This window comes from Chlorocebus sabaeus, chromosome 2 (assembly GCF_047675955.1).
Source record: "Chlorocebus sabaeus isolate Y175 chromosome 2, mChlSab1.0.hap1, whole genome shotgun sequence".
Lineage (NCBI taxonomy): Eukaryota > Metazoa > Chordata > Mammalia > Primates > Cercopithecidae > Chlorocebus > Chlorocebus sabaeus.
The window spans coordinates 79472539-79487052 of NC_132905.1; positions in this window are offsets into that span (position 1 = coordinate 79472539).

Below are 14514 nucleotides of genomic sequence, written 5' to 3' on the forward strand. Positions count from 1 at the left end.
TTATTCTAAGTCACTAAATTTGTGGTAATTTGTCATAGCAGCAATAGGAAATGAACACCTGATCTTAAGAAATAGAGAAGGTGAACTATTTTAGGTTGTTCTTTCCAAAGTGTTTAGTAATTTATTTTCAATAAAATGTTATACATATGCATCAAGGAGAATTAGAAACACACAGAAAAGTTTAAAAGGAAGAAAAAAATAACAACTTAATAACGCCACCGACCAATAATCTTAGATAAAATAGTAGGCATATATCACTTTGTCTCTGTTCTCTCTCTCTCATACATACACACATAAACACATACATCCAGACATAGATATACAAACAAATATACATCATTCTTTCCATATTAATTATTTTGTCTGTTGTGAACTAGGTGGTGGCTCAATAGATTTATAATATCTGAAGGAAGTAAAATATTTGAAAGTATTTGCAAGCGTTATGGGGAATATGTATAGGTGACTTACTCCAATATTTCTCGTTAGGGAATGACTTCAGGGAAAATTGACCTGGTATGTATGAATAACAGGGTAGTGAAAACTACTAGATAGAGGGCTCAGGATGTGCAAAGCCCCAGAGTGAAAGAGAGTATCACACCCCAAATACAATGAAAAGAGAAAATTACGGTGGGTCACACTAAAGAAGTTGAAGAGTGGTCAGAGACCAGGGATTGGTGAGGATATCACACATTTAAACTAAGTACCAGGGAAAGTCATTGTTATAACTAATAAACAAATTTAGCAAAGTTGCAGCTTGTGAAATTAATATACACAAATCAGGTACACACCTACGTGCTAACAATAAGCTATCTGAAAACAAAATTAAGAAAATAATCCCATTTACAATAGCATCAAAAATAATAAAATATTTAGGAATAAACTTAACAAAGAAGATGTGCTACTGTTTGAACATTTGTCCCTTCTGTAACTCATGTTGAAATGTAATCTCCAATGAGGCAATACTGAGAGGTGGAGCCTTTAAGAGGTGATTGGATCATAAGAGCTCCGCCCTCATAATGGACAGTTCATTCACGGACTAATAGGTTAATGAATTAATGGGTTATCATGGGAGTGGAACTGGTGGCTTTATGGGGAAAGGAAGAGAGACCTGAGCTAGGACATTAGCAAGCTCAGCTCCCTTTCTCATGTGATACTCTGCACTGCCTTGGGACTCTTTAGAGTCCCCACCAGCTCTCACCAGATATGGCCCTTCAACCTTGGATTCTCAGCCTATATAATTGCAAGAAATGAATTAAAAAAAAAATAAATTACCCAGATTCAGTTATCTGTTATAAGCAACAGAAAATGGAGTGAAAAGGTATCCCACAGAATGAGAGAAAATATGTTCAAAACATCTATCTGATAAGGAATTAATATTCAAAATGTACAAGAACCCTTTATGACTCAATAGCAAAAAAAAAGCCTGCTTAAAAAATGAACAAAAGAGTTGAATATACATTTATTTAAAGAATACATACAGATGACCACCAAGTATATAAAGATGCTCAAAGTCATTAATCATCAGGGAAATGTAAATGAAAACCACAATAAGAGAACACCTCACACCTGGTAAGATAAGTATTATTATTCAGTGTTGCTGAAGATGTGTAGGAATTGGAACTCTTATGTATTATTGATGGAAATGTGAAATATTACCTCTCCCAGTCACTATGGATAAAGAATGGAGGTTCCTCACAAAATTTAAAATAGAACTACAATATGATCCAATGAACCCACTTTTAGATATATGTGCAAAAGAATTAAAACCAGGATCTCAAAGAGATATCTGTGCACCCATGTTCACTGCAGTGTTATTCGTAAAAGCCAAGATACGGAAACAATCCGAAGGTCTATTGATGAATTAACAGGTAAAGGAAACATGGTGATAAACCCAATAGACTATTATTCAGCCTTGAGAAATGAGATTCTGCCATTTGCAGCAATATAGGTAAGACACTAAGCCAAGTAAAATAAGCCAGTCACAAAATGACAAAATACTGCATGATTCCACTAATGTGAGATACCTAAAATAATCAAACACATAGAAGCAGATAATAAAGAGGTAGTTAATAGGGTAGGTAGGAGGAAATGGGTAATTGTTTCTCAGTGGGTTTAAAATTTCTGTGATGCAAGATGAATAAGTTCTGGAGATCTGTGTATGGCAAAGTACCTATAGTTAATGATACAGTATTGTACACTTCAAAATATATTCAGAGGATAACTCTCATGTTAAGCATTCTTACCAAAGGGGGGAAAAACACTAAAAACATATTAAAAGAAAAATACAACAAATAAAGACAAGAGAATTATGTAGTGAATATATTTAGTACCTTAATTTAAGGTATTAAGGATGTATGCATCTATCTAAACTCATCAACTGGCTGAGGGGGGCTCATGCCTGTAATCATGCTGTATTGTGGGAGGCTAAGGCTAAAGGTTTGCATGAGCCCAGGAGTTCAAGATCAGCCTGGGAAACATAGAGTGACCCCCATCACTACAAAAAACAAAAATCAAAATTAGCCAAGCTTGGTGGTGCTTACCTATGGCCCAGCTACTCCCAGCTACTCAGGAGGCTGAAGCGAGAGGATCGCTTGAGGCAGGAAGGTCAATGGTGCAATAAGTCATGGTCATGCCGCTGTACTCTAGCCTGGAGGACAGAGCAAGATCCTTTCTCAAACAAAAAACAAAAAAATAATAATCAAAATGTGTACATTAGGGCCAGGCGCTCATGCCTGTAATCTCAGCACTTTGGGAGGCCGAGACGAGTGGATCACCTGAGGTCAGAATTTCGAGACCAGCCTGACCAACATGGTGAAACTCTGTCTCTACTAAAAATACAAAAATTAGCTGGGCGTGGTGGTGGGCACCTGGAATCCCAGCTACTCAGGAGACTGAAGCAGGAGAATCACTTGAACCCACCTGAACCCAGGAGGCGGAAGTTGCAGTGAGCTGAAATCACATCACTGCCCTCCAACTTGGGCAACAAGAGCAAAACTGCGTCTAAAAAAAAAGAAAAAAAGTGAAGAAAGTGTACATTAAAGGTGTACTATTTTTGTATAACAATTGTACTTCAATAAAGCTTTAAAAAGATGCAATAAGAAAGGCCTTTCCAAAAACAGAAAAGGCTAGCATTTTATCCACACATATCTAGCTTTCATTTTTTTCTATTCATTTAATGTGGTTTGCAGTATCTCTTTTTGATACACAGATTTAGATCTTCTGATGCCTCATCCACAGCTTGTAAAATTGTTTCTGTGTGTTTAGTTTGTGCTTTTGGTCACTCTATTCTGGAATCTTTTTTAGAAAGTACACTCACCTGTTTATTAGCTGTTCTCCGTATCTGTCATCTTTCCTCTTTTTATTTTAAATTTTGTAGTTTACATCTGCATTCTGAATGTCTGTGTAGACAACGGATTCATTTTTCCCTAGCATTATTAACATTATAATGTACTGTTCCTCATTAATTTCTAATCTTATAATCTCTGTTGAGTGTCTTCTTATCTTTTTTGTCATTTTTATTTACTAGAAATAGTTTTGTATTAACATTGAAGGCATTGACACCACTTAACTCTTCCCAAGATGAACGTTTTCCTAAAATATCCTCTTTTCTTGTTGTAGTAACATTTTCTTCTTAAGGAAAATATTTCAAAAGTTTCTGATTGAGTTTGCAAAAAGTAAGAGTGTTTAGTCCATCTTCTATTACTAACGGCAGGTCTATCTAGAAAAAAATTTTGAGCCAGAGCAGGGTTTGTAGATTCCCTTTGGACTTCACAATATGCACATCCTATGTGAGTCCTCCAATCAGACCTAAATTAGGCCAGATGACAGATGTAAATTTACATCAGCATCTAGAATCAAAACAGCTATGGAGATTGTCAGTGAGTGAGAACGGTGGGCACTGTGCCCACTTTATCACTTTTCCTTGCATGTCTATATATCTTCTTGTTATATCTAGGCAAATATTTTTGCTTTCCTATTTCATACCACCTTTATGCATGTGCAGATTGAAGCCTTGACTGACTGAGGCAGGTTGGACAATACGCCAGTGTATTTGTAATGTTCAAAAGATGCCACTAGGGAGATAACATAGTTACAGAATCAGGACTTTCCTATATCAAGGAAGACATGTACATCTGCTTTTTGTTAAAAATTCATGCTGAGTTTATAATCACTTTCCATTGCTCTTTGCCCTAGAATCCTTTTTTAATTAATTTTGCTTAATGATATATTATTATTTATTGTACTATAAAATTTTCCCTAATTATGAATTCCATCTGAAATAGATTTTCAAGTACAACACAATCATACAACACCATTTATTAAATGATCAATATCTCACTACACTTTTAAAAGCCACTTTTATTAAAACAGGCAAACATTATGTTATACACAAACTTTTTCTTCGCAGTCCCTTTTTGAACTATACATAAATAATGTATTTTCATTCAATTTTGAGAAAAGTACAGGAGTTGTTTTGGTGGAATCTCATGAATAATAGATATCCCAAGTATAACATGATGAATTAGAGCTGAATATTCTGAATTTTTATATGCATTTCTATTTGTTTATCATGGTATGAATCCCAAAATTTTTAAATTAGTCTAGCCTTATAAAGAATTTTAATATCTGGAAATGCAAGACCATTCCCCATATTAGCTGACTATATGTCACATGCTAATTATTTGAATGATATTTATATAATTTTGTCAATTCAGACCAAAATAACTTTGTATTTTGATAGTGAGTTTATTGTACTTACATATCAATTTGTGAGAATCAACGTATTTGAAATATTTATACTTCCCTTAAGGGACATTCTCTATCTCCCCATTCAGTTAGAATTAACTTCTGCCTATAATTAGAATTTTATGTTTTTTTTTTTTACAGACTCTGCACAGGTTTGTGGAATATTTATACAATTTTTTTTAAGTTGAATAAAATTGGCTCATTGTGTTTTTTAACATTTATTTATTTTAAATCATATTTTGTGGCATATGCAAACTTCTACCTATATTCTATGCAAAATTATACATAACAAAAGTTACATTTGAATTAATTCTTTTTTAAAACAGATTTTAAGTTATTTTATTCCTTTTGCACTAATACTGAGTGTATTAATCTGTTCTCATGCTGCTAATAAAGACATACCTGAGACTGAGGAATTTATAAGGAAAAGAAGTTTAATTGACTCACAGTTCCACGTTGCTGGGAAGGTCTCAGGAAACTTACAATCATGGCAGAAGGCACCTCTTCACAGGGTAGCAGGAGAGAGAATGAATGCTGAGAAAAGGAGGAAGCCCCTTATAAGACCATCAGATCTCCTGAGAACTCCCTCACAATCACTAGAACAGTATGGAGGAAACTGCCCCCATGATTCAGTGAGCTCTACCTGGTCCTGCCTTTAACACATGGGGATTATTACAATTCAACGTGAGATTTGGGTGAGGACACAGAGCCAAACCATATCACTAAGAAACACACATTGTACCCTATTATGATAGGCAAGTTACGTGTGTATTTAAATCAAAGCAGTAGACTAGGAAATGATGTTACTCATTAACAAGCAACCATAAAAAAGGTAACTTTGAAACTTCCGTGAAACTCTTCTCCTCTATCAAACAGCACAAATTTCCAATAGGGTATAAACAAATGTTTTCAATATAGTTATTTTATAAAATAAACATATATGATTTAATTAAATCAGAATGAAAAAAGTATAGGGAGTGATATTAGTAGGAATTTATGAATAAAATATTTACCAACTAAAAAGAGTATGCTAACATTTAAAGTTAACTTGTCTTCGATAAGACCAACTGCTAACTAAGAAAAGTATTTTCTTCAAACAATATTATGAGATAGAAAGAATACTGTTTTTATTTCAAGGATATGACATACTTCTAAATTTTTCTCTTAAAGTTGTATGAACTTATTAAGGGAAAGCATCACATACTATCTAGTTTTGTATTTCGAAAATAATATAAGACTACTCACATATCTGTTCCACAGTGTTTGAGAGAATTAATAATGTGTTTCTCACCATTTTCATTTCTCCTATTATACACTATTTGAATGAGATAATTCATCTTTCAGATTTATTTGAGTGATAAGACCATGTCGTTAGATTGCAAAATTAGTGTTTTATGGTGATAGTATTTTGAAATTTGTGAGAGTTATAAGACTTAACTTATTGGCTGTTTAAAGAAATCTTATAACAGAGGAAATTTGTCTCCTAATCTCTCCCAGCTAAAAAATAATAACAAGCTTATATTTAAAATTATGCAACAATATAATCATAAAAGCTAAAAATTATTTAACAACTATTTTGTAGAAAGAACTATGACAGGACCTCTAAACATATTATTTAGTTTTATTATGCTCATTTAAAAAATTACGCTCCTTTTATAAATGAAAAGCATGAAATTCAACAACATTTTAAAAATAATAAAACTTGCTAATTGCCTCTCAGTAAGGAACTGAGCCTGAATTTTGAATTTATCCTTGGCTGATTCCATTCTTTATTCTATCATCCCTCTGTAGTGTCTTCTCTGTAATGATCTTTAAAGAGGTGTGATAAGACCACCTTCCAGAAGCCTTATGAAATTTTCCAGAACAATGAGTTTTTATGTGGGTAACCTTCCTTTACACTTTGTGCTATCCATAGTCTCATTGTTATTTATTGATTTTGCCTAGTAGTCCATAGCAGGAAGGCAAAGAGGCATGGAGGGTGAGCTTCCCAAAAGAGTCCTTCATCCCAATTATTAAACCTGATACAATGGGATGTTAAATGTATTCTTTGGCCTCATTTGAAAATTGTTTTACACCATAGAAAGACAGAGTAGCTTCAACGAAATAGAATTCATCTTATGCGTTTCTGCTATGTGTGCATATTTGTGTAAAAAGATTCTCTCCCTTCCCACCAGAATTTTGGAAGATTATTATTTGGGGTGTTCCCAAATTCTTTATCTCAACAAGAGAAGTAAGTAGAAGATATTGAGATGGTTATCTTTTGCAATGAGTGTTCACACGTATATTACTGTATATGTGCTTATATATTGAAATAAGTTTTATTTTTCCCAATAAAAGCAACAGGAGAATTCCAAAAAGCTTGATATTATCAACAATTTATTATAAATGACAATATCAAATCCAGTTTATCACAAGAAGTTTGTGAGGATTTAGGATGCTTTCCTAGCTTTTAATGAACACATATCTATGGAAAAACAACATTTTTATGTGTGACTTGGGCACTGAAGAGAAAATTGCAAAATGAGTATGCAAAGGTCGAGCCCAGCATTAACTTCCCTAATCCAACCCATTTTTCTTTTCTTTTTTTTTTTTTTTTTTTTTTTGAGACGGAGTCTCGCTCTATCAGCCCGGCTGGAGTGCAGTGGCCGGATCTCAGCTCACTGCAAGCTCTGCCTCCCGGGTTCCCGCCATTCTCCTGCCTCAGCCTCCCGAGTAGCTGGGACTACAGGCGCCGCCACCTCGCCCGGCTAGCTTTTTGGTATTTTTTAGTGGAGACGGGGTTTCACTGTGTTAGCCAGGATGGTCTCGATCTCCTGACCTCATGATCTGCCCGTCTCGGCCTCCCAAAGTGCTGGGATTACAGGCTTGAGCCACTGCGCCCGGCCCAACCCATGATAACCCATTTTTCAATAACCGAACCTCCCTGTACTTCTTTCTCAGCACTGTGAGTGCTTATCTCACAGACACCTCTGCTCTCCATGTAGTTCAGGTTCAGATGTCAGCTCTGGTCATGGGTAAGTGCTAAGTGTTATTCTTTCATTAACTCTGGTGGATTTAAATTTCCTTTAGAGTTTCTCAAAATTGAAAATGCTTTAGTTCAACACTGTGCTACCGAAAAGAATTTCTGGAAAGTGATGCTCAGACATGTAGATGAACGTTAAAAAATAAATGCATCCCTTGTTAAGTAACAGTAAATTACATATGTAATTACCTTTGGGGTTCATGAGTCTTTATCTGGAGATTTTAGAAAACTTATAACTTTGGCCTAAACTTGATTATATTTTCTCAGCACCACCTCAATAAAGTTAAAAATTATGTATATGTGTATATATGTATGTGTATATGTACATATATATATAGACACACACACATACATATGTGGTAACAAATAAGTCCATGTGTTTCACTTAACATTGACATGCCTAGTTGCCTCATCTTAACATATCTAAAACATCTTTGTCTGAACATTCTGTACGTACTAAGTCTGTCAATGGCACAAGCTAGCTCATAAAATAATTCTATCAATATCTTAGCTTTTCCCCAAAGCTGTGGTTCCAGTGTATGATCAAATAATTTTCCTAAGGAGTAGTTGCTGAATTACATATACACACACACACAATATATATACATATTATATGTATCATATAGATATATCTATATATAGATATATATCTTATATTTAGATATATATCTATATATAGATATATATCTTATATTTAGATATATATCTATATACTTATGTATCTATCTATCTTATATAGATATATATCTCTATATAAGATATATATCACATATATCATATATGTACATATCTATCTTATATAGATCTATATACTTAAATAGCTATCTATCATATATAGATCTATATAAGACATATCTTATATATGATATCATATATATCATATATATCTATATAAGATATATATCCTATATATAGATATATATCATATATATCTATATATAAGATATAGATATAGATTTATATATAGATTTATATAAGATATATATATCATATATATCTATATATAAGATATAGATATAGATTTATAAGATATATATCATATATAACTTACATATAGATATATAGAGCTATAGATCTATATATGATATATAAATGTATTTCTTACATATATCATATATATATAGTTTTTTTTTTCTTTTTTCCACACCTCTCTCAGCTGCCACCCTTCTTCTGCTGCCCTTTTCCTATACTAGACAAGTTATCAGAAAGAAAATTCTAACCAAAGAGAGAATGAGAGAGGAAACAGGAAACTTAGATTCTGATGTGGGTGTCATGTCATCATTCTTCTCCTCTCAGACCAGAACCCCAAATGTAGACAATAGGCCTTCCAGAAAATACAGGATCCACCAGAGTCACATAGACAGTCAAAGACAAGTTAATATTCACTGTAGAAAAAGTAAAATTACTGTACCTTTCTTCAGGCCTTTTCCTTTTCTGTTGATTGGAATGGTTTCTGATGGGTGAAACTCACGCAGCCAACTTCGGCTCTGAGATGAAACCTTTAATGGTGAGGATGAGGGTAGAAGAGCCTGGAAATACAAGGGCCCTGGCTTCAGGGGACTTGAAGCTGTTTCCAGGCTGTCTTGAAGCTGTCCTTCCGATCTGGGCTAGATTTCATTTGTAAACATAAGACAGAAATGCACTTTAATCTTGTTAAAAACATATTATTTAGCGGTTCTACCCCAAAATAATATGTAGGATACCTCATACACGAGAATTATAAATAGTGGTGAAGGCAGAAACTAGAGAGAACTTTTTGAAGGGTGTTTTTTCATGCAGGCATGGATCAGAGGAGCTGCATCTGACATGTTAAGAGGGTCAATCAATGGCCCAGGAAAATAACAGTAACAGAAAAGCCCGGTACCTGCGACTTTGAAGGAACAGCAGGACAAACACATCCTCACACATCCCCCTACCAGTGACACTCAATGATAGCAGGGCGACTTCTTTTTAGGTGGGGAAGTGGGGTGGAAGCACATTAAGGTCTTATAATTCTCAAAGTAAGAACCAATAAGGTAGTTAAATTTGGATATTACTACATGCCGTGCGATGGTAATTTTTTTCTTTTTTGTAAAATGTAACACATCGGGAAATTAACTTCAAAACCCGCATCTTGGCCTTGCTTCCTGCAAAGCAGAGCCCGAGGCAAAATTTTATTTTGGGAAGTAGAATCACTGAGAAGGAAGAGAGAGAAAAGGCAGAGTGAGAATGACAGGCTTTTACATACCCTTTAAAGTCAACGTGATTTTTGATTGAGTTCATCAGCCTGAAAGGCGTGCATTCGCATCACAAGTGGAAGCAGAAAGGCAAAGTCTGGGAGACATTTTCTAGTAGGGAAAAAGATAAAGAGGAAACAAGGTATGTATTACCTGCCATAGTGGTTAAGTTTCAGTTTATTTGATCCTTGTAAGGTGCTGTGCTTTGAATGTTTGTCTCTTCTGAAGCTGAAATTGAAATTTGATCTCCAACATAGCATTCATGGGAGGTAGGGCTTTTAAGAGCTGATTGAGTCATGACGGCTCTACCCTCATGAACAGATTTATAAATTTCTGAGTTAACTGAGTAATGGAATCCTGAATTAATGGGATATCACAAGAGTGGGACTGGTGGCTTCATAGGAAGAGGAAGAGAAACCTGAGCCAGCTTGCTCAGCTGCCTCATCGCATGGTGACCTGCCCTGACTTGGGACTCTGCCAAGCCTGCACCACCAAGGAGCTTCTCACCCCACATGGCCCCTTAACCTTGGACATCTCAGCCTTCATAACTGAAAGAAATAAATTTGTTTTCTTTATAAATTACCCAGTTTCAGATATTCTGTTACAAACAACAGAAATGGACTAAGACATAAAAAGTAAAAGGATAATATTTTGTTGATGTAATGTCTTAATCTTATTAATGTATAAGATTAACTTTGTCGGCTGGGCAAGGTGGCTCACGCCTGTAATCCCAGCACTTTGGGAGACCAAGGCGGGTAGATCACAAGGTCAGGAGTTCAAGACCAGCCTGGCCAACATGGTGAAACCCCATCTCTACAAAAAATACAAAAATTACCCGGGCGTGATGGTACGTGCCTGTAAATCCCAGCTACCGGGAGGTTGAGGCAATTGCTTGAACCCAGGAGGCGGAGGTTGCAGTTAACCGAGTTCATGCCACTACACTCCAGTCTGAGCAACAGAGCAAGACTCCATCTTAAAAAAAAAAAAAAAAAAAAAAAAAAAAGATTAACATTGTCATCCAAAACAGATAACTTTAAGTAAAATCTTAAGTGGCAAGTGTTCAAGGAATGTAATGCTATGTTTGTGTCCAGGCCCTTTCCTTATCAGAAACAACCAAGTTAAGGATGAAAGTTTTAATGATGGATGTTGAGAAATATTACAGATTTCATATATTAAGATTTTGTTAAGCCATTTTATTTTGATATGAAAACCCAACCTTTAGAGATAAGAAGAACTCTTTTTAGAGAAGAATTCACATTCCATTTTAATTTATTAAGCTAGACTCAGCCCAGGCACAGACAGCCTCTAGAAAGACTGTTTGCATTTGCCATCAACTTGAAAAAATGTTTCCTTTAGATCCAAGATTAAATTGAGTAACAGAAATTTTAAAAAATTAAAAAGTATAAGCAATCCATTTCACATTCCGCAGTTTGTAAACTCTGATTTGTACCCATTTAATGTAGGAACTGCATCTGGGCTTGCTAAGATTTCAAGCCAAGGAGTGTCTGCATAATAGACCACTTAAAACTCCTGGAATTGTAGTGAGCTCATTTTGACAGATGGTTATGAAGCTGTTGGAAATGGTTTGCTGAGATGAGTGTGGAATTCCAAAGCACTGCTTGCTTGCTGAATTCCAACGGATGTTGAAGAGCCCACTTTGGAAAGGTAACTTCACAATAATTTTCAAACACTGGGTGGATTTTCAGTATAAAGGAAGGTAGAAGCTTATGAATGTAGCCAGTTATGCTGTGGCATTATATTATAATCCCTATTGGGACTAAGAATAATGAGAAAGAATAAACAAGAATGGTAATTTTAAATGTCTTTATCAGACTTGAATAGCCTCAAACAAAGCACAACAGAAACAAGCGCCCTGAAAAACATAAAATGTCAGGATAGGGATTCCATTTAGTCCCAGACACAGTAAGTCTTGGGCAGGACTGTTAAAGTGCTAGCATCTCAGTGAGATCTGAGGAAGGAGGTCTTACATAAAATAAAAGTGGTAGGCTGTCGTAAGTGGGAGATGAAAGGTTTGTTGATTTGGTTGTTTTTTGTTTTGTTTTCATGCATATCTCTCCCAGGGAAAAGAGAAATTTCTATTTTAGTCAGGGCAAATGTCTCTGATTATTTTAGAAAATGTTGCAGCAATGGCAGACACCTGATTCCCAGAAGCTAAATTGCCAAATGAACAATGTAAGGACAACAATCTTTGAGGCCATTTGGACTCAAAACCAACAAGGCTACTTGTGGAAAAATGTTTGGTGTCTTTTAAAACAAGTTTTTGGCAAAATTGGAAGTCTCTGAATATTCAGGATACATTTCTTAAATTTGTACTTGAATGTGGGTGAAAGTTTGCTAAAATTCATACTAAAATAGACTTTTTCATTCTTGGGACACTGACTCAAGGACAATTAGAAATCCTGGAAAAAAAACCAATGTAGAGTCAGTCATGCCAGGCAGTGGCCCTCTTAGCGCCAGGCTTCATTTTCACTTCAATCATTTGCCATCCACTGAAACCCTAACATGCTAAAATGTAGTGGGCGGATGCCTTTGCTTCCTATTGCTGCTATAAGAAGCTACTCCAAATTAAGTGGGCTATAATAGCACAACATTATTATCTTACAGTTCTGGAGGTTGGAAGTCTGAAGTGGGTTAGCAAAATTGCATTACCTTTGGAGGCTCTAGGGGAGAATCTATTTCCTGGCCTTGCACATCTAGAGGCCATCTGTATTCTTTGGCTTCTGTCCTTTTACTCCATATTCAAAGACAGCAAAATAACATTTTCATGAAAAAAATATATATATACATGAAAAAATACATATGCATGTACATGAATATATATAGAGAGACAGAGCCGTATCATTCATACCTAAATGATGATCTATCATCTACCTATCCTCTCTATTATGTTTATCTATCTATCTATCTATCTATCTATCTATCTATCTATCTATCTATCTAATCTATCTATATATTATCTCTATCTATCCTTCATCTGTCACCCCTGCGTTCACTGCCACGTCTCCTCTCTAACTCTGACACTCCAGCCTCTGCCTTATAAGGATACTTATAAGGTACTCGGCCCACCGGAGTAATCCAGAATAATATTCACATCTCAAGACGTTTAATCATATCTCCACAACTCATTTTTTCACTGAAGGTAACAGAATAACAGGTTCCTGAGGATTCAGATGTGAATATTTTTGAGGCCCATTATTTTGTCCATTTGTCCATTATTTTGTGTTTCACAATAAGGATATGAAGTTGGCTTCCATTTCTATGAGTTAGGCAGCCAAGTACAGACAGTGAAACTACTGTGGTTCCAGCCCATGTTTTGAGAGCAGGAAACATGGAAGGGTAGCTGAGTAGTTAAAACCTTCAAGAGATGCTCTCAGGCATTTAAAAAGTCACTAATTTGTAATACACTTCATCAGGCTAGTGAACACTCTGCAATAAGGAAAGGCATATTAGAATCTGGATCATCAATAATTCCTATTTTAGTAGGTCATATAATGCGTCGCATCCCAAAGATACCCATGTCCCAGTTCCAAGAACCTGTGAATATGTTAGGTTTCATAGCAAAGGGGAATTAAGATTTTAGACAGAATCAAGGTTGCTAACAGTTAGCTGAAGACAAAGAGACTATTCTGGATAGTATGGGTGGGCCCAAAAATCAGAAGGTATTTCATATATCAAGATTTTGTTAAACCATTTTATTTTGATATGAAAACCCAAACTTTAGAGATATGAAGAACTCTTTTTGGAGAATAATTCACATTCCATTTTAGTTTATTAACCTAGACTCAACCCAGGCACAGACAGCCTCTAGAAAGACTGTTTGAACTTACCATCGGCTTGGAAAAATGTTTGCTTTAGATCCAAGATTAAATTGAGTAGAAGAAGGACTCAGAAGAGGAGGGTCTGTAAAGGTGATTTGATGTGAGAAAGACTTGACCCATTGTTACTGTCTTTGAGGTTCAGAAATGGGCCGCCAGCAAAGGAGTACAAGAGAACTCAGAAAGCTGCAAAAGTCAAGGAAATGGATTCTCCCTTAAAATCTTGAGAAGGAAACATGCATAATGATTCTACTACACAGGAATTGATACCATATGCCCCTTAACAAGCAACAAATGATGTGAATCAGAGTCTGTCTAGAGAGACTATGAATAAAAGAGAGAGTTCTGAAATGAGACTCTGTATAGGATATTTTTCTTATTTCTGAGAGAGCGATTTAGTTTTCATGGAATTAGAAACTGCACTCAGGTTTTGCATGTGGACAAAATGGTCATTCCATAGCAGACAGCACATTTACTATAGACGTGCTACTGAGAAAAACTATCAACATCATTTCTTGATAAATTTTTCTAGGAATAAGGTTAGCAACAAATACACAAATGTTTTACTTTGAAGTTTACCTCTAAGTATGGAAAATTGCTCGTAAAAATTTGTGAAGAATGGCTCAAATGTTCTAGAATTCAGAATCATGACAATTTTCATTTAAAATCAAACAATATTTATTTTTATTTAACA